The sequence below is a fragment of the Cryptomeria japonica genome, chromosome 9, assembly GCF_030272615.1.
Source record: "Cryptomeria japonica chromosome 9, Sugi_1.0, whole genome shotgun sequence".
Classification (NCBI taxonomy): Eukaryota; Viridiplantae; Streptophyta; class Pinopsida; order Cupressales; family Cupressaceae; genus Cryptomeria; species Cryptomeria japonica.
In genome coordinates, this window is record NC_081413.1 from 122408169 (window position 1) to 122430453 (window position 22285).

The 22285-nt window shown below is 34.4% G+C and overlaps 1 long non-coding RNA gene and 1 other non-coding gene across 7 annotated transcripts; both read left to right on the plus strand.

The window, feature by feature from the left end:
• The first annotated feature begins 8964 nt into the window (after nucleotides 1-8964).
• Nucleotides 8965-21628, plus strand: LOC131062758 (uncharacterized). Of its 6 annotated transcripts, none has more exons than XR_009358948.1 (10): nucleotides 8965-9109; nucleotides 11260-18498; nucleotides 18608-18649; nucleotides 18801-18872; nucleotides 19045-19126; nucleotides 19311-19467; nucleotides 19554-19704; nucleotides 19823-19925; nucleotides 20111-20505; nucleotides 20797-21628. It is a non-coding gene; the product is annotated as an uncharacterized LOC131062758 (long non-coding RNA). The 6 variants fall into 6 exon arrangements; XR_009358952.1 differs by having other exon boundaries at nucleotides 19565-19704; XR_009358950.1 differs by having other exon boundaries at nucleotides 20131-20505; nucleotides 20797-21627.
• On the plus strand, nucleotides 19100-19178 carry LOC131062813 (small nucleolar RNA snoR28). The gene has a single exon (XR_009110964.1). It is a non-coding gene; the product is annotated as a small nucleolar RNA snoR28 (small nucleolar RNA).
• Nucleotides 21629-22285: the final 657 nt, after the last annotated feature.

Below are 22285 nucleotides of genomic sequence, written 5' to 3' on the forward strand. Positions count from 1 at the left end.
CAATGTGGACACTGATTCATCGGGAAAATCTATTAGCAAGGGGTGACTATCTTGAACATGAGCTTCCACCAATTGATCTACTATTATTTGGCCCTTGATTGCTTTTCGATCAACATACTTGATGTCAAACTCACTTAGGATCATGATCCACTTAGCCAATCTTCTTGTTAATGTAACCTTTATTAAGAGGTATTTGAGTGGATCAAAGCTTGCGATTAGTTGCACCTTGTGCCTACGCATGTAATGTTTGAGCTTTTATAATGCAAATATTACTGCCAAGCATGCTCTTTCTATGAGTATATAATTAATCTCATACCCCACCAATGTTATTCTGATATAGTCGATAGCTCTTTCTTTTCCTTGTTCATCATGTTGTGCCAAGAGTGCTCCTAAGGATGAGTTAGTTGCTGAAATGTATAACAATAATGGCTTTCTTGGTGTTGGAGGCACTAGGACTGGTGGAGACAAAATATAGTTTTTTAATGCTTGGAATGCTTCGTGACACTTATCTGTCCATTTGAAAGCCACCCCTTTCTTCAACAGATGTTGGAACAATTGACACTTCTTTGCTAATTGGGATATGAAGCGTCTGATGGATTGTAGCCTTCCTTGTAAGATTCTTAATTGTTTTAGGGTGGATGGTGAGGGTATTTCCAGGATATCTTTGACTTTAGCTGGGTCTATTTAAATACCCCTACTTGAGACTATGAAACCCAAAATATTTCCAACTGTTACTCCAAATTCACACTTTTTTGGATTTAGTTGTACCTTGTATTTATTAAGTCTATCAAAGATTCTAGCAAGCACATTAAGGTGATTATCTCTAGCTTTTGATTTAGCTAGCAAGTCATGCACATAATCCTCCATGATATCATGTATCATGTCATGGAATGATGTTGTCATTGCTCTTTGATAAGTTGCACCAATGTTCTTCAACCGAAACGACATCACATTTCAACAGTATGTCCCCCATGAATATGTGAATGTTGTCTTATATTGATCCTCTAGTGCAATTCTGATTTGATTATACCTATAGAAACCATCCATCAATGATAGCATTTCATTTCCAACAGTTAAATCCACAATCATGTGGATGTTTGGTAGTGGAAAGTCATCTTTTGGACAGACCTTGTTCAAGTCTCTTAAATTTGTATAAATCTTGATGCCCCTAGTGGGTTTAGTTACTAGTACCAAGCTGGATATCCACTCTACATAGTATATTGACATGATGAAATCCACATCTAGTAGCTTTTGTAATTGCACTTTCACTAGTAAAGCGATTTATGGATGCATTTTTTCAGTTTTTTTTCTTATAGGGTTTTGTTTTTGAAAGGAGTGGTAAATGATGTAGAATGAGCTTTGGGTCTAGTCTTGGCATGTCAGCATATGACTAGGTAAAATTTTTTGATCTTTGCTTAAATAATTGGATAAATTTCTCTCTTTCTTCAAGCTTTAGAGACTCTTCTAAGTGAATTTTACGTATAGTTTCAACATCACTGATGTTGACCTCTTTTGTCTTTTCTACAAGTAGTGCTAACCTTTCTTGATCAATCAACAAATCATCTAGTCTATCTTTATTTATGTTTTCATCTTCTTCTAGATTCTCATGACTAGAGGATGATCTTGTCTCTCCAAAGTATGCAGTTCTGTCCAAGTCAATTTTAAAATGCACCTTGTGGTCTCCATATGGTAGTCCCTCATGTTCACCAAGGAATTTTGTTATTTCTTTGTCATTCTTGAACCAATCCGAGTGTGATTTCTCTTACTATCCCTAGTCTATCAGATGTGGAAAAATGAGACATACGTCTTTCCTTCAATCAGAGTAAGGTGTTGTTGTAATCATGCATGCTCATGTGTCATAATAGTCCTTCTAGGAGTTAGGATGTATTTCTTTGTCTTCATAGAAAATGCCATCATCAACAAGTGGTTGATGATCATAAGTTTTATCCACTGCATAGGTGTTGCTGCTATGAAGAGGTAACCATTCATATTCATGAGAATTTGTCTTAGTTTCTACATCTGACCCATATTTGTACAGTTCTTTAATTTATTCAATGGGAGTAAGTGAGGTTCCAATAGTGTTAATGACTAATGGAATGATTTTAGGACTTGTGGATCCTTCTTCTATCACTAAGGTAGTGTCTGTTTCTTGAATAAGAGGTTCTAGTCTCATGATACTTGATTCATTGGCAGGCGCTACACCAGTTTCCATTGACACATTAGACCTCTCTCCTATGACTCTAGTAGTGGAAAGTTTTTTAATAAGGGATTCAGGTATCATAACACTTGATTCATTGTATAGTGCTACTCCGGTTTCCACTAATGCATTATATGAGATGATGGCGCAAACACCACCATTGATATGTTACTCTAACTAAGAGATTTTGGCTCAATATTTTGAGTGATGAGAGGTGCTATTGGTGTGGGTATGTTCAATATAATAGGAGCATCTTGTCTAGCCATTGGTCTTTGTGCCACATCTCCATATCCCAAGATTTGATTTCTTGGGTCCTTTGGAGGTAAAACTAGTTCTATAATCCCTTGACATTGTGCCCCCAGGCTTGTTGTACCATTGTAACCATGCCTTTGCAACATTTTGAAACCCTTTCCATATTGATCGAAGGGGAGTTTAATTGAGGGATTGTCTTCCTCATCTTTGTATAACCATTTTCTTACATCTTTTTTCAATGATTCCTCATTTAATTCTCCTCATCTAATGAAAGAGCAGGAGGAATAATATCGGACCACTTCTTTTTCTTTGTTCTTACTAACAAGATTGGGTGGTGGTCTCCCAAACGATTTTGGTGATAGAGGTAACTGCCCAACAAAGAGTGTTCCAAAATAAGAATATTCATCACATCCTTCATCCCTAATTTGTAATGGTGCGCTAGGTGCATAAGATGAGGATGATGATGTATCTGCAATTGTCAAGGAATAAAGTTGTGAGGTGAGAGGAGCTACATGATTTATATGGACTTGATTGTCTATGTTTTCTCTTAGGTTATTGCAGTGTTGAAATGGGTTTGAATGACCTTATATTGCGATCTTAATATATGGAAATTTAACACATTGATGGAAAGTTGACAAAACGGCTTGCATGGCATGTATCCATGGGCAACCCAATAGCATGTTGTATCCCAACTCTCTATCCAACACTTGGAATGTGATATCTATAATGACAGGTCCTACTTGCACAGGTAGAGTGACCACACCTTTTTATGGGTGTTCTTAATCATCGTTGGCTTTAATGTTTATCCTTTTGGAGGGATAAATGTGAAGATGTGAATATCCTAGAGCTTTGATAAGATTGAGAGTACATCAACATCTATCAATACTTACCTGACCTTCCTTTTATGAACCAAAAATTCGAGATGTAGTGGGTCATTATGCAAGGGTCTATCAGTTGGAACATCTTTCTCTATGAAGGCAACATGAGGAGTAGTAGCTATATTTCCAACCATTGTTTGGAAGGTGTTCTCATCTAAGTCTTTAGAGACAACAAACCCGTGAAGAGATTTGTCCAGGATTTCTCTATCATTTGGACATATGCAAAGTAGCTCAAAAATTGATATTTGAGCAGGAGTTTTCTTTAATTTATCAATAGCATTGTAGGTTCCTATTGGAGGAGGAGGGTTGGAAGGAACTCCTTACAGTGTGACTTTTGAATAGTGGGTGTTGTCTACACAGTCACGGTTCCTTAGATTAATAGTGATGGTTGCCACTATGTCATCTTCTTGATTGATATTATTGATAGTATAATCATAAGCAACTCTAATGTAGTTTATAGTGTTCTCCTAAGAGCCTAAACTTGAAGCTTTTCTTTTGTCATGTTTGACAAATGGATCATTGAAAATGATGTGGTCTATATATGCTAGAGGATCCTTTATTATTATCCACCATGATATCTCCTTGATCTATGAGATCTTGGATTAGGTTCTTGAGTTTATAACAACTCGATGTTTTGTGTCCCTTGGTGCGATGATATTCATAAAAATCATTATCATTCCACTAGGTTGGTTTGAAAGGACCCGGTTCATATGGTTTCACTTCTAGTAGAGTTATGACGTTTGTCTATATCAATTTCTTTAGTGTTGACTCAATTCGCTCCCCAAGTGGTGTGTATTTTTGTTTTGGTATATTATTCTTTGGGGGTCGAAAATTGGCCAATTGTACTACATTTGTTGAGACTGCATTGTTATCTTAAGTCTAAATTATGTTTGGAGTAAGAGAATTGGAAGGTCCCTATAGTGAAACAACTGGTTGAACTCTATTGACCCCTTGAGCATCAACAACCCCATCACTTGTCACATTTTTATTTTTCAACTTGAATTTCAATTTTTCATTGTTTGCATTATTGGTCGGGTTACTCTCTTTTTTTTTCTTCAGAATTCCCTATTCAATCATCCCTTTCTCACATTTCAAGCCCTTTTTAGATGATTTGATGGAATGGGCTAAGAAATTGCATCCTCAAGGGATATTTAACCTAGGTAATGAGGTTCTCTGTGAATATATCCACTTGGTATCTTTTTGGAATGTGGCAGGGGCATCTATGTTGCAATAATGAAGAAAAGGTTTCACCCTATCTTTGTTTAAAGACAAATAAATCCGTCAAATTCACAGGATTATCTATGTTTTGAGAAAAGCTTATGATGAATTGTTCAACCAATTAACCCCATGATCTTATCTTTGGTGGTAAATGCGAGAACCACTCCAAGGCCACTCCAAGGCCTGACTACCAATAATTTTAGGGAATAGATGCATTAACTATGTATCTTCCTTGGCTACCTCTATGCAAGCTAGAAATAATTCCCTAATATGATCTCTTGGGTCACCTTTTCTTCTATACTTATCAAATTTTAGAGTTTCAAAATGTGGAGGAAAAGGTGGCATATATAATGTCTGATCAAAGGGATATAGATGGAGATCCTCCATGGTATAAATTTTCTTCTCATTCCCTGATTGCATATTCGTGTTTCACCTTTCTAGAATTTTGATTTGTTGAAGAAGAATGTATATTTGCATTAAGGGCACGTTTGACATGTACGCTTTTCCAATAGAAGGATTAGTGTTGGTTTATACCAGAGATTGTTGAAATGTTGAGTGGTTGTGAATCTGTGTGCTATGAGTTCCACTAGGTGTAGTAAAGTAGGCAAACTATGTGCTGACATTAGGCTGGGTTAAACCAATTGGATTATTGGGACCTTGATTCAAACTCTGGTTATTGTAAATTGATCCCATAAAGACCAACATTGTTGCTTGACATGTGCTTGTCGGAATTAAAATTTGGGAAGCACTTCCCTGACCTTGTATTGAGACATTTGATGTTGTTTGCCAAGTAACATAGGCATGTGTTTGTGATGTAACATTTACATTTTAGGATGCCATGCCAGAATGCAAATTCTGGGTTGAAGCTATTGTAGCCTGAGTTGATGATGCCTATGTGCTCTGAGTTATTCCTTGGGTAGAGATTGAGGTTGCAACGTGTGTTTGGGATGAGTTTGGTGTTTGATTCACGTTTTGGTTTAATGTAACTCTTGCTTGTAAGATTGTTGTCACATCAAAGTTTGGGGGTAACTTGGCACCATTTTGCAATATGAGGGAGATATATCTATCCCGATCATGATTAAGGAGAGCATTGAGGACCGTGAGGACTTGCACATCTTTTGGCACAACCTCAAGCTCTTGCATCATTAGATTGTGTTAAATTTTGTCTATTGAAGGAATGTTGTTCAAGTTTGTTGATAATGTTGTCCCTCTTTGGGGTTGTTCATGTGAATTTGCTAACCAATTCATTGTGCTAGTGGGGTTGAACAAAGGGTCATTGTTTGGATCCATTTAGTGCCTAGCCCTTTGTGATCTAGTAATAGGCATATGGATTCCCAAGGCAAGTCAAAGATGTGATGCAAGACTTCTTACGAGTTATGGCACACTAAGGACCTAAATACAAGACCCAAAATTAAGGATGGACTATGCATGCAAATGAGGATGAACTAAGTATGGAATTTGACTTGACACTCTATTGGGGATTAGGATGAGGCAATTTTTTTGGATCCCAAGTCTCTCAAGTCTTTGCTAAATGATTTCTCTTTTAGCTTCAACCTCAATGCGATGGGCTTTTCTTATTTCGTCCTCTATGACAAACGTGATTCCTATATACTCAGGGCATTCCTTTTTAGCCTCCAAGAAAGGTTATTAAGGCTTGAAATGATATCTTCCTAATCGCCATTAGGTCTCAGATCAGGCTATAGAAACATGAAGAAATTGTCACCTAGTAATATCACTTCAACACATGCTATGATACTCCTCTAATTGGGTAAGACTTCTAGAATGATTATGCAAATGATAATGAAAACAAAGCTCAAGACTAAGGCAGTGACACTTGGAAAAGGAGTATTGGGAATTGTTTTTGAACTAGATTGAGAGTGTGGTTGATAGTACCCTATATTGGAATAATCAGCAAGGGCACAAAGACTGATCGAAGATTGATTGTTGATGGGGAGTCTCTTAATTTCGATGACTTTCCCAGACAAGTGCTTAAACCTGCCTCTAAGACATCGGTGATGTAAAATGAGGACTAAGAAAGGTGTGCAACCTATGGAGACCTATAGATTCTAAATAGACCATGGTCACAAAAGGTAAAATGAGAGGGAATGGTCTTTCATAGTTAAATTTGTGTTTGAACCAAGATTTGATTTCGAGAACTCTGTTGAAGCTTTTGGTGACCAAGTCATTGTTTTGTGATCTCATTGGAATGTGAATCTTTGTTGTTAGGAATTGTTTGTGTTGAAAGCATAGAATACAAGATGTTTGTTTGATTTTTGACCAAAGTGAAAACACATTTAAGTATAAATTCCTAGGCTGGAAAAAGACAATACTTGTTGGATTTGCACTGCGGAAATAAATCCAAGCTACACTTATCCAGAGCGAACAACTTACAAGTTTGGCAGCACTGGCTCCTCTCCCTGACAATCACTTCTCAAGCATGCCAAACTTAGAATTCCAGGAGACCCATGGCTCTAAAGAAACTTTCTATGTCTACTTTGGATTGCGAGATTGTGGGACAGCTTCAGAGGTCTGACCTCCTCTGCCAACAATAGAGGGTTTTTTGGCTTCTAAAATAGTTGCTTCATAGTGGGGGAACTTTAGCGAAACCCAGTGTCTACCCATACAACAGTGACACACTTAAGAACCTATCCCGAAGGAACTGTCGTTATAGATGCACATCATTAGATAGTCACAAATTTTTCCTCGCTTATTAATTTATATAGCAGGCTAAAGAAATACCGCTTGGGTCATACCCTCTCACCATCCTTATGGAATACTTGGGAGGCAGGCCCTCTACCTAAAACAAAAAAATTGAGTGTCGCTAACACTTTTCTCTTGCACCCAAGACCACGAAAGCCACAAAAGTAGATAGTGTGTATTTGTAGTAGGTCCGCTCATGAGCACAAGTGTGCCAAACATGAAAGACACTAATTCATTTTAAGGAACACTTGAAAGATTATTTAATCTTGAAAAAAGAAGACAATCTCCTAATCTACTTCTACAGACAATTTATTAGTAGTTTGGATTTTAGTTTAGTCTTGGACTAATTAAAACATAGCTATTGTTTTCTACTTCGCCACACACTGCAGACAAACAATCAGTAGCACAAAAAAACCCAAAGAACTGAAATAAATTGAGATGAAGCAAAATCAATTTTACTAGTTGAATGCGACACCATTAGTAGAAATATGGCCAATAAATGACCAGGTGACTAAAAATTTTAGTCACGATAAGTAAAAATGACCAAATTTTAGTCATTTTTTGTAACATAACTATAAATGACTAAATAAATGACTAATTTGGTCATCGGGTAAGAAAACACAACTTAAAATGAGTGATTTGATCATCGGGCAAGAAAACACAACTATAAATGACTAATTTGGTCATTAGGTAAGAAACACAGCTAAATGATTAGTCACATAAATAAAAATGACTAAATAAATGACTACTACTCTTCTATACTATTAGTCACGAGGTATCCCTCATTTGATAACATGTTATGGAAAAGTTGGACATTAAATCAGCAAGTATGGGGCATTAAATCAAAAATTTCTATCACAGCAATTGGAACGCGCTCAACTACTAGGTACTTTCCCCTATTTAACTTTTAATTGAAAATGAAACAACATTGCTTTCAAACTAGGTACTTTATATTCTATGTGCATTTATACATAACTTTTGATTTATAATAGATATTTTTTAAGAAATGATCGATTGTAATATTTTTGTTTGTAAATTATTAATTATTTTAATTATTCATTCTATTTATAGATAATAAATAATTATATTAGAATATTAATTATATTTTATTTAATTTTTATTTCCATTAAAAATATAATAAGAATAAAAGTAATAAAATTTCACCACTACTACATAAAAAGGATGTTTAAGACAATTTTTAAAGACAAAATAAATATTTTCTTAAACATTTAAATTATTATTTAAATTATCTTAAATTAAAAATTAATTGATTGCCTTAAATAAAAAAAATAAAAAATTAATCTAAAATTTAATATTTAAATATTTAAAAAATTAGAAACAATTATATCCTATCATTTTATAATATTTTAAATAAATTTGAATTTAATAATAAATATTTTAATATTATAAATTAGAATACTATATTACTTATAATAAAATTTTCCAGTTATTAGTAAATTATAATGTCATATATACAATTATATAAAAATATAGCAAGTCAATCTATACGGTCCAAAAAAAAATTAAATTGTCATATACTATAATATGAAACACTACTACATAAAAGGGTGTTTTAAGACATTTTCTTAAGACAAATTAATATTTTATCTTAAATATTAAAATTATTTTAAATTAAAAATTAAAAGTATTTTAGTTGTCTTAATTTAAGACAAAAGAAGATGCATTTCTCCATAGACAACAAAAAGAAGAATGGCGAGAAGTTTTTTGGCATGTCTGATTAATGGTTAGTTTTGATTCTCTAAATCTAATTCTTATCCAACCCCTCAACATCAGTGGGTTGGGCATGCTCATGCTTGTCTGACAAATTCTAGTTCCTCTATTTTTTGGTGACAAATGTATCCAGGTATGCCTTCTTTTGGTGAGGCTTTCATATTTTTTTGTTTTTCATGATGTGGATGTTGAAAAATTTATGCAGGTATCTGATAATCCAAAAATATCAAAAGATTTATGCTTCTTATTTAGGTCTTTTTATTACTTTGTTGATTTTTTTTTACTATTGTAAGAGTCATCCAAAAATGCCTCTAAAAAGAAGAAAATTTTAAAACTATATAGGACTTTCGGATCTCTGACTTAGGGCTATCTTTTGGTAGAAAAGGGAACACACGGTTCGACAACCATTGTTGAGAAATCTTTACATAATATGATATACTCATATTTCTATGTGTATAGAATATAAATAATGATTGAACATCCATGATTCAGGGGGATTGGGAAGTTTAGGCAATTTCCATGTGGGTATTTTTTAATAAACATGGAGTCCTATAATCACCCATATAACCTACTAGAATCCACCCATAATCACAAAAGTAGCATATTTAAATAAATGGATGGAAAACTTGGCTTATCGCATAGCAAAAGTTTAGAATCCCTGGCCCTCTAACCACACCCTGAAAGGTTAATGATACTCTCCATGCATAAGGAATAGGAGAGCCTAGAAGTGAGATAAGAATATGGTGTAATTCCTCTGCAGAGATGGGCATAGAATGGGTGCTTGGAAACTTGTCTGCAATGTCTGCTACCCTTTAGACCTTCACTCTTGTCAATGCTCATCCATCCTAGAGTAGAGGGATCACCCATTCCTTATATTATAGCTCCAAATTGGGCTCCATCTGGGAGCAACCACTTGGACTTGGAGAAAAAGGCCTGTGTTCCATTTCCACCGAATTTCTCAAGATCATTGTACATAATAATAGTAATTGCACCAAATTTAGTAGCAGTTTTGACAACAGTTCCCCTATAGACATCACCATATCTGACAATCACAATGGCTCTATTTATATTCAGACTCATTTGTGCAAGCTTCAATAATCATCTACAAGTTCATAGTTGGCATTTACCACCTTGCCGACAACATTTCCAAAGGGTGACCCAACACGGAAAGGTTGTATTAATGATTTGTTGTTGTGGCCTTGATCCAAACATACTTCATGTTGTATTCCTCTTTTAAGTCTAATGCACTTGAAGGGAAGCTTCAAAGAATTTTACAACACATTCTTCTTTAGTTGAGAGTTGCTACATGAGTTTTGAACGTGAAACTTGCATTTTACAAATGAAAAGAATTCAAGAAGATTTTCTTGCAGCGTCAAGATGCATTCAAAAGGAACATGCACGAGTTTGCTTCAAAAAATCAACATGAAAAGGTAGGGTTTTAACTCAAAGCAGTACCCTTTCATAATAAAGGATTAAATCTTTTGCATTTGATTGGATCTGCTTATATTTAGTTGCCAAGCAAACACATGAAGTCACATTGAAATCTTTAAAAGAGTTATTATCATACTAGGCATGCAAAGTACATTCTTGCATCACAATGCACCAAGAAAGATGTTTATATATTTTGCATTTGTGAGCCTTTTTATAAGCATGTGGGGTGTCTAGGCTAGAAAAATACAATCATTTGTTCAATATTTTATAATAATAATAGTCTTTTTGTAATGAGAGACAAAGTTGTTGCTAGTGCATGGGTTAAGGATTTGCTTCTTTCATAAAGTGAATCAATTTGTCAAGAAAATAGCATCTTAGAAATGAACCAAGACAAATTTGAATAAGAACAAAAAAAAAAAGAGAAGAGACAAATTTTAATGAAAAAGACAAACATTCAAAAAAGACAAAATCAGTTGGTTGATCCAAAGAGAATCAAGGTGAATTAAAACAAACAAAGACAAAATATGACAAACTCGGCCTTGCTTGAGGAAAAGAGGATTATTAGGAGGAGCCTTGTTTGCTAGGTGCCACAGTTAAGTATATTTACTAGCGGTAAATCAAGTAATTCATTGTTGCTTGGTATGGTACATGTTGTTTAATTGTAGCTGCATATGTTTGTAATACAGATATTAATTTTCTCACAACTCTCTATGCTTTCAAAAGGTGTGAATTGCTTCAATTTCATCATTGTAGATTAATTGTGAGGGTCGATTTAGAACTTGGGAAGCTTCGATTTACAACAATATGATTGGTGTTTGGTACTTACCACTTATCATTAAACTGGTTAAACAGGTTAATCATCAAGCTCATTAGCAGTAATAACTGGGCCATTTCAATCCACTGCAAATCTAGGATTATCAAGAAGGAAGCAATCAAAGTTTTCTGGTATATATTAGCTTGTCTTTACAGAGAGAAGGTATTGAGTATCATGACTTCACCAATATTAAAATGCGGAAGATACTAATTTAGATTTTTTTAATTAAAAATCATGTTCTCCATCTTGGTTCTCATAAGATCACAAATTGCATTAAAGCCCACTCCAACCATCCCAAACACGTCTATTTTAGTCATGTTAATGAATCAATAAGTCTTAAGTGCTCTTTTCAAATATTGCAAGGGTTGTGATTAAAAGTCACAATGACAGCCACTTCAAAATCAATGCTTTATTGAAGATCAAGTACAATCAAATGCAGTCAAGGATTCAAGATTTTTCAAGCCAAAAGAACAGTCATACAAATGGATAGTGGCAGTCCAAAACAACAAAAGAATAGGGTTATACACAGTGAAAATGGAGAAATACAGTATAAGGAGAAGCTACGGTGAGGTCATGAGAATACCAATAAACAAAGAAGACATAGATAGTCATAAAGGGAAAAGTACAACTTTAGAGCAACAGTGATACTGTCAAGATTAAATAAAGATCCAAATACCTTTACATAGTAAAAATCCTTGTTCATAAGCTCTTATTATCATATATCAGAGTCTTGCTTTCAAAAAAGGTCTTTGTCAAAAGATAGCAGCAATGAAAAGGTTGCATGATCATTTGCAGAGCAGTGAAAAGATGTGATGACAATCACTAACAGTAATCACAACAAAAACAAAGATGCATCATAGAGAAGACATTAAATTTTTGCAGTCAAAAGACCCCTTCAACCTTAAGAGTAGTGACTAAAATATAGTTGTAGTCAAAAGCATAAATGGATCAGTCCTTGGGCTAAAAGCATATTTTTTTGAAGTAAATACAGTCATTGTCTTAAGATCTATTGTAGTGCCCCTTCCTCGATCAGACTCCGTCTAACTAAGTTTGACTCTGGTTGCTTCCTTCGGTGGTTTTTATAAACAATCCTTGAATCTTTTGTTGCTATTAAGAGTAACTGTCCCAAAGCCTTGGACTGAGATTTTACAAGTCATGATGGTAACTCATGATAAGATAGTTTCTCTTCCCTTTTTATGGATTACTAATATCTCTAAGAACCCTCTCTACTCACTGTATTACCTTATATCATGACGGTTACTGGACAGTGAATTAAAATCACTGTATTTTTATGGACTGAGTTATCACCATACTCATAGAGGGACTGTAATGCAAACTCTACAAATGGCTATCATTGGCTACTATTATGATGTTTTGACTTCATCACTGTGTTGTTCTTCATGTTGTGACATGACACTTGCAGCTTATGCTTTTCAATAGTCATAACCCTTAGGACTCTGTCTTTTCTTTCATGAGCTTGAACCTACAATTAGCATCATTTGTATCCCTTAGCACTATTTTTGTCCCTTTAACTGTCCTAAACTATTCTCCAATATTTTAACCTCTTCTAATGGCTACTCTATCATTTGGATGTCTTGGCATTAACATTGTCTCAAGTATCCATTCTTAGGGTTTGGATTGTTATTTTGTGTGCTCTATGATTTCTTATCAACCCTTTATCTTTCACTGTCTAATCTTTCTTTTGGCCTTGTGATAACATGTTCCTTATTCTTGTTGTTGTACCTATGTTATGTCCTTTGCTAGGAATATTGGTAGCTTGTGGGTTGTTATTATGCCACTATTTTGATCTTCTTTTCAAGATGTTATAAAGACCTTCAATGACAAATCCATTTTTTATATATCTTGCAATCATGGTGGTCCATGAAACCACATTTCTTTGAGGCATTCTATCAAACGGTTCATGTCCCTTGTCTATGCTTCCACATTTAGCACACGTCTACCAAAGAATTTACAACTATAATATTGGACACAAATCCCCCTTCGATTAGGCTTTGATAGATGTCCATACCCTACTCCATAGCTCCCTATTTTGGTACAACTAGAAAGGATGCTAGAAAAGGCCATAGAATCTGTCTTTATGCCAACCAATTGAATTTTATTGAAAGTTTCTAAAGCCTTTTCAACAAATCCATTTTTTGCATATCTTGCAAGCATTACTTTCCATGAAACCACATTTCATTGGGACATTCTGTCAAACAATTTAATTACATGCCTTGTCTATGCATTTTATTTTTACATACATGTCTATGAGTGCAGTCACAACTACATCTGACAAAAAATCCCCTTTTATGCTTTGATAGATGACCATACCTTGTTCCAATGCTCCCATTTTGGCACATGTAGTGATGATGCTAGAAAATGTTTTGGAATTTTACTTTACACTTGCTAATTTTATTTTCTTGAAAGTTTCTAAAGCCTTTTCAACAAATCCATTCTTTGTATATCCTGCAATCATGGTGTGATGCAGAGACAGCGGTTAGACTCGAATAATAGGTCTCAAATTGAAGGGCTTCTACAATACAATCCTCAATACAACTCAATTGGGCATGCTCATTAATTTTTCACCATGGGTTATTACACAAGACTTAGGTTCTTACACATAAAGTATGGAGAGAGGGAAGGCTTGGCAATGATTTGTACTAAGACTTGTGGAACCATGTAACATTTCCAGGTTTTGGCTTACAATACCAAATTCTAGACTTTTATGACTGCACTATTTTGTACTATTTGAGGATGAGGGTTTCCTCACTTGATAAATGTGACTCACTAATTAATGATACCCTTTCCCAATGTAGTTTTGGAAGCATTCTAACTCTCAACAAAACATCTCAGAGAGGCCTCAAGGTGTTTCCAACAAAAGCAATCATAATTGATCACTGTTTTACAAAAAGGCTAAACTCTATCCTAAAACAACAGTCACAAACAAAGACACCAAGATTTTTTGTAATATTCAAACTCCAATGGGAATGAGTCCCTAGAACCCTTGTACACCATTAATAGATCCCTCAACAATGAATGACTTCTACTATGACAATGGTTGCAACATTTACTTGACTGGAAACTCTCACTGTGACAGTCAATCTTTTAGGATAGTCATTAATACACGATAGTAGTTTAGGTACAATTTGCACTACTTAGCCTTTGAGCATGGTTGTAACTTGTATTGGCTGATGAAATGGTTGTTGGGTAGCATCTTGTGTTGTGTGATGTCTCCATGGAGGCAAGTGCTATTGCTATCATTGGGGCTCTTTTTATGGTTGTGTTTTTTATTAGGTCTTCTTGGGTGATAGAGAAGAGTTTATAGATAAGATAGTGATTCCCTAATGAAGCATATTAATGTTATTGGTTTCTCTATTATATGGTATGAAGATTTATTTGTAGAGATTTCTTATATCTTGTAGAGATTGTTTTATATCCTGTAGAGACTACATTATATCCATTAGATGGCTAATAGCTCCAAATAACTACTGATGTAAACTGACCAAGAAGACAATGTTGGCTAATCATTAATGTTTAAGATATTAGATAGCCATGCACATGTGATAATTAAGCATTTACTTGACATGTGAGATACATTCAGGTCAGCCACACAGAAATTTGCTAACAACTGGGTGGAGCGTCTTTGTGACTGTGAACTATCATTGAAATCAAATCTACATCTTTGTTTTGACTGACAAACCTCCATTCACTGTGATGGTTCATTGTCTTTCAAAACTTCATTTTGATTTGGGTGCACTACTGCTCTAAGGCAACCTTGAGTGACCCTTGTATGTCTTTAAGACTTTCATCCAAGATGCTAGAACTACACTTTTTCTTTGATTTGCACTGTGACAAGGCTTTTATTGACCAAACTCTAGCATTTATAGAGTTTCCTTAGCATCTTATGACAGTGACAAGGTGCCCCTTGGACTAAATCCTATAATGGAGGTCGTTCTTTGGGTTCTAGACTGCATTTCTTCATGGTTTTTCCTTGTTGTGACTACTACAAGGTTTTATCCCAACTAATTTGATAATTCTCAAAACATTGATATGCTCTGTTATTTGTATAGAAACAACATGCCTTGACACAAATACCTTGCTCTTAGTGTGGCTACTACTGTTAAATGCGAAAGGGCCGATCTCTGATTTTGGATTGATATTTCCTTAATGATTGTTATTTAGGTCTGTAGCATGCCTTCCCTTATTATGTCGTAAGTTCAAAACCTAAGGACTGAAACCTTTGACCTCTTTAAATTGCCATTATCTTCTCTTGTCATCTTATATCATTTTCTTTTGAGCCCAAATGTTTTGATCATAACACATTGGGACCCTTGAAGCCTTTATCTCAAATTTAGACTCATTCACTATGCTGATGATATTTTATCTATGTTGGGACTTTCTCAATTTTGACTATCTTTTTCAAAGCCACTCTTGGAATCTTTGTTTATATCCTGTGCTTAGAGTCTTGTAGGTTCTTTGTTTGCAGAGACCTAAAATAGTGAGCACTTGAGCGTATTTGACTGCCCTTTTACATTGTCATGGGGTTTTGACTGTGAATATCCTTTGAGATCTTATTCTTACTTTTCTACTAAGGACTCTTTCACTATTGTTTTTATGTATTTTGATCCCTTGACTGGAAAAGATAGTATTTTACTGTTTTTTGATCCTTCAAACCCTGTCATCAATGTTTCCATGACTGTATTTTCCTCAAGATAGACCTTTGTATCATCAGTACTATGCATGCTTAGGGCTTTGGATTTGTTGTCTCAGACCTAAAGCCTAATGATTTACTCTATAACTCTGTTTTAAGACTTGCCACTATGAACAATGCATTGTTACTTTTTTTGATTTGGATGCCTAATACCCTTGCCACATGGAGCCACCAAGCTATCTCTCCCATTCCTCTATTGTGTTGGGATTGTTGTAGCTTATTGACAGTGATATGACCCTAAATCTCTGATATTTTAGTATCCATGGGTAAGTGTGGCTGCTCTAAATTTTTATCATTGGCTTTTTAACTGGTAAAGGATTCTTCTTATCTCCGTGCCTTTCTTTGTTATGGTTGTCTCTACAACATTTTGCTATCCAATTTTCTCTAGCTTGATAATTATGCAACAACACTTGCCTATATATATCATTTGCTTCTTTTAGACTGTGAACAATTCTCTAAAGAGCTACTTTATTATATTGATAATCATTTCACATCATGGTGTCATCTATTCCTTATCTTGGTCTTATGGTTTGGTCTGCAAACAGTACTTTGTACAACACTGTTAACTGTTTCCTTGCATGTATTTGTATTGGCTGCTCTTTAATTCATTAATACTTTGCTTTTGACTACTTATGAATGCTTCAGGCTACCCTTTGAAGATCATTGCCCATTTTATTGATTCATACTGTCATTTTCCTGATTGTTGCTTCAGCCTGTTATACAATCCTGCTTTTCTAAGACAAAAGATTCTCTGTGTCCTAATCTTTCTTGATTGTGTTTTAATAGATGTCATTATCCTTTGGTATGAGCCATTCTTCCCTAGCTTTGAGACAGCAATAATGTCTTTTCTCTGTAATCTATGTCTATGCACTGTAATAGTGGTAAAGAAATTATGGTGATAGCCTTATGTGGCTTCCTTGAATCTCTATATGATTGCTCATCATTGACTCTAGTCTGCAATCACAACATGTGGTTTTATTGTTCTTGAAAGATCTATCTTGAGACCTAACTCTCATGGATTGACACTACATATGGAAGAATTCACTGCCTTTTACTTTTAGATCTTGAAATCCTTTCTTCTTAATGTTGGCTATGAGATATTATCAAGCCTTGTACCGTGTTTTCTTTGCTTTGATTCAAGGCTGTCACAAACTCTTGAAAACCTTTCCCTTATTAACTGTCAAAACTGTCTTTAAATGCATATAGACTCACCATCATTTTTGTCAAAAGGAGGGAAAACATTGTTCTTTATATTACCAGCACTGTGTGCTCACACCATGTCATTGTTATATTTACCATCTGCTATGAAGCTTATTATTAGCTTGAAAGCATAATGAGTTGGGAATTCTCAAAAGTAACCATAGGCAATAAGTATTTCATGTTCCTTTGAAAACCCCATAGTACTGAATTAGGAATGAATAAAAGATGTCACCCTTGACTCCTTAATCTTGTTTTTCATGCCTTTATTTGCTCTGTAGATACAAATTTCATGGTCTTATCATTGTATTTGATTTTTTCTCACAATGCTGCAATCATTAGGCTTCTTCTTATGACTGTAAATCATTGTCTTAAGACCATGGGACTGTTAGGACACCATATTTACTATCCTTTACTGTCAATCCTATTTGGCCTGCTATTATGGGTCAAATCTTCTTTTTGAATACATTATAACCTGCCATTATGACTTTCATTTGACTTAGATCTAGATTTGGCTCTATCTATGATCAGGATTGGCACAAGTCTTCACTTTTTTCATATTTATTAACTTCTGTATGAAGACTGTTCTGGCTTGAAATTTTGGACAAAACATTCATTCATCCATAATAGTATTCTTGCAAATAAAAGATTTGAATCCTTCCTTATGCATGCTAGCTGAAGTTCTCTTCGTCAAATTGAAAAGGGAGGGATTTAGAAAGATAATGACATAATGTCGACCTATTCAAGCTTATTGTGTGCATGGTTGTTGCATGGAAGTATTTATTTTATAGAAAATCTAATGTTTTACCTTATGTTTTACACGCACTTAGAAAAGTACCATTCAAGCAAAAAAGATAATAGCAATATTTATTTTACAGAACATCTAATGTTTTACCATACGTACATGCAAGGGACCCCTTAACAACAAAACTTGGGATGGACCACCAAGAGAAAATAAAATATCAAAAAACCTTTATCGTAGAACTCAAGAAAGATTAAAGAAAGAAGTGAATAAAATGGTAACTATTAAATCAATATCTTTTGGAACGTTCAAACGTATAGTTGTCGCGGGAACTCAGGAAGAAGGCAAACAAAGAGACAAGTACAAACAAAAGAAGACAGGTCATACACCGATAACGATCCAGATAGAAAGCAATGAACTTCATTGACAATAAGAGGAAGGAAGACGAAAGAACAAGCCACACTTGCCATGCTGTAAGGCCGGTTATGAAGGAGCTAGCCATGTTGAATAAAAATGGATATGAAATACCAAGATGATCTGAGATGATATGAAGGATGGTTACCTACTACAGAAGGGATTCTGATGGCAACAAGCTCTATATCACATGGAAGCCAACTCCAAGATCAGGTATGCTTGAAATATTTCAAGAAAGTGTTCTCGTGCCTTTATAATTATTTCGTGTCTTTCTTTTAAAAGTTATCTGTGAACTAATTAAATAGTATATGGTATTATGCAGAACTTGTAAATGATGGATTTGGCTAGTGCCAGAATAAGCCATGTATACATGAAACCTTATCATAGTGTTCTAATTTTATTTTTTATTTTTTACTAGAAGGAAGTATTGATTTGCAATTCCTATGCTTAAAAATGCACGTTTCTGAATTATTGGTTTATTTTGAGGTTTGTTCTGATTTTCCTTGTTTATGCAGATATTATGAGATAAACTTTTGTCAGTGAACGCTACAAGTGATCCGTCAAGCAATTTACTATAGCAGTTACAAGTAGGTAGCATGTGCCCCTATTTGATGTTCATATTTTCAATATATTAACAACTTTTTCCAATTTTAATGTTTGATGTGTATTTTTCAGGGTTCACTTGTATCAGCATTTTTTGATTTTCACGTTCATTCTCTCACTTCAGGCTTATGCAAATAACAAATATTGGCTCTGCAGGTGGATTCCATCCTTAGACATTGCTATGTTAAGGGCCCCAAAGAATTTGAGAAATGCACTAAGGGAGATGATGTATTTCTCTGTGAGTATGAGTATGATGTTAATTGGCATGCTTTCAAGCGCCTGGCAGATGCAGATGTTGTTGAAGAGTTAGGTTTAGGAAGCAGTATATTCTTTTCTACTTTACATTTAGTTGGAAAATGTGATGCTAATTTTTTTAACTATTATAATATATGTTTGATGGGTTAATTGATATGATATTGCAGAGCAATAGAAGTATGGATGCTGAATGATTTGAATTCTACTGAGGATTCTGGAGAAGATGATTTTGAGGATGAAGAAGAGGATTTTCAGGAAAATCCCGTGAAAGCAAAATCAACAATTAAGACTCCATGCAGCCAGAAGTCTTTGCTTTCTATAAAGGTTGTGGTATAAACACTATCTTAGCTTTTTGGTGCTTGATTATAACTTTAATTTATATATGAATTATTGATACCTTGTAAATATAGAATACATACAGGGGGGGTTCATTGGACTAGAAAAAATAGGGACAAAAAAAATTCCAGATAGGGCAAGGTGTCATCAACAAACTGATCTTGACAAAGCAAAGGCAACTCTTATGCTAGCTGGTTCTCCTGGTTCACTGGCTTGCAAAGACAAGTATGCAAACTTTCCATAACTGTTACTCCAATTGCCACTTTGATATTGTTGAATTCATATGGTGGAATATGAATGTTATCTAATATTTGTAGGAAAATTTTGATTTTTTTGCAAGCAGAGAAATAGATGAGGTAACATGATTTGCGATGGGAGCACTAGCTGCTGGAAGCCAATGTATGGGTCGATGTCTTTACAAACATGGGGTGCCAAGGACTGGAAAGGTAAGTTTCTACACAAGGAACAAATCACATGTTCATTTCTAGGGCTAGAAAACATATACTTGAGACAAAATGACAACATTATTTGAATATCCTTTAAGTAAATCTACTTCTCTTCCCAACTATAAAATTTTGAACATTTTGCTGATATGGATGCAATATAGATCATATTAATAGCATGTTGATAGGTATTTATGATGGTGCATAGACAACAACTGCGATAACAACTATGAAGAAGCTTTGGGCTAAAGTTGATGCTAAGGTTATTCATCCCTATCGATTTGTAGAGATAAATGGGCTTAAACTTGCCCAACCAGAGAATCTCTACAGGGTAAAGTGGGTTTCTTGAAACTGTTTTAAGTGTTTTAGTCACTATTGAGTCTGATGCTCATCGATATCTTTTTCTTCCCTTATTTTGTAAGTTCTCTATGAGGCATTGACTGGACATAGACTAAGCTGGAAAAAGACCTTTAAATTTCTAAATCAACGATTCTCATAATCAAAGCAGACAAGAAAGGCTGCTTGTCCACCCTACATTCTGCTTATAGATGAGCTTGATCTTCTTGTCACAAGAAATCAATTGGTAATTCTACACTTAACTGATTTTTTTTTTAATTGTAGATATGAAGAAACAAACTAGAAATAGAGAATGAATGAGAAGCTTTCTATTTTTAAATCCACAACTCTGCAAGTTACGTCAATTGTATTTTTGGTTCCATGTGGACTAATTTTTGTATATGAAATAGAATAACCAAATTCTAAAATATCTATTTCTCATTTTTAGGTTCTATACAACATATTTGATTGGCTGACTAGAGCCCAGTATTTAATTTGGATTGCTGAGACGTTGATTGTTATTTGGAATTTATAATAGGTATAGTAAACACAATGGATCTAGCAGAGAAATTGCTTCCACGTATAGAAAGTCGTATGGGAATGAAAAGATTATGCTTTGGTCCCTATTCTTATCAGCATTCGGAGGAGATTATTTCAATTCTTCTAAATGGAATTGAGGCATTTTAAAAATAGGTTGTTGAGTTTGTTTTACGGAAGGTATGCATATAGTAATGAATTTATTATTGATACACTTTACATAATACGATTAAGAGCTTTTCTAGGTTTTTGTAAGAGATAAGTTGTTTAAACTAATAGAATTTTTTCTTTTTGTATCATCAAAACATATTTTAAATAATTTCTTTCTAAATGAACTTTTGGATAAACATGTATTTCAAGTTGTAGTAGTTTTTGGAGATGCTCATTGAGAATTGGAGCTATGTAGACATGTTGTAGAGCTTGTAAAATTCAGAGTCCAACAGTTGGATTCTCCTCAATTTGCTATCCCATTGTAGATTATCTCCCCCTCTATGGATGTTGGAGATCCTCCTCTTGTGAGCTTGAGCTCCTAGTTTTTGGCTTCTTGACTGTTGGGTTGATTGGGTCTCTGTTTTGGGCTGCATCTACATGGTTGATTTTTGTTCTCAACTGTTACTTGTATCAGGGTTGGTAATGATCTTCATGTATTTGGCTTCTATATGTATTGGGGGACTTTTTGTATCTTGACTTGTGGGGCCTCTCATATGTAATGGGTTTTTTGGCATTTTGGGTAGCGTTGGGCTTTTCGTTTTATGGGCTACAACTGGAGGTTTTCTTCTAGATTCTTTCCTTCTGGTATGCCCTTTTGAATCTAGTTGTAAATAACTTAATATTAATAAAAGTTTAATGGATTTTCTATTTTTATCGAAAAAAATGATTAAATTAATGACTCAATATATGACTAAATAAATCACTAATATGACTAAATAAATGACCAGATAACAACAATCAATGACCAAATTAATGATTAAATATATGACTTAATTAGTGACTAGCATGACTAAATAAATGAATACATAACAACAATCAATAACTAAATTAATGATTAAACATATGACTAAATTAGTGACTGTCATGACTAAATAAATGACCATATAACAACAATCAATGACTAAATTAATGATTAAATTAGTGACTAAATTAGTGACTAAATCAATGATTAAATCAATGACCAAATTGATGAACAAATCGATGACCAACTTGATCAATCAAAACAACCAATGGTCACGTGATCAAATTGATTTATGACTGGCAATAAACTACCAGTGGTCACGTGATCAAATTTAGTCATTTATCTATAATTTTTGGTAGTTTTTTTAGTCATATATTGTTGTTTTTGTACTAGTGCATATTAACTTAACGCATGCGACACATTAACTACACCAATGCAAAATATTACTTGAACAAATGTGAAATACTATCTGCACTAATGCAAGACAATATCGTGCAAGACAATATCTGGACGAATGCGAAATTAGTTTTTGTGCAAA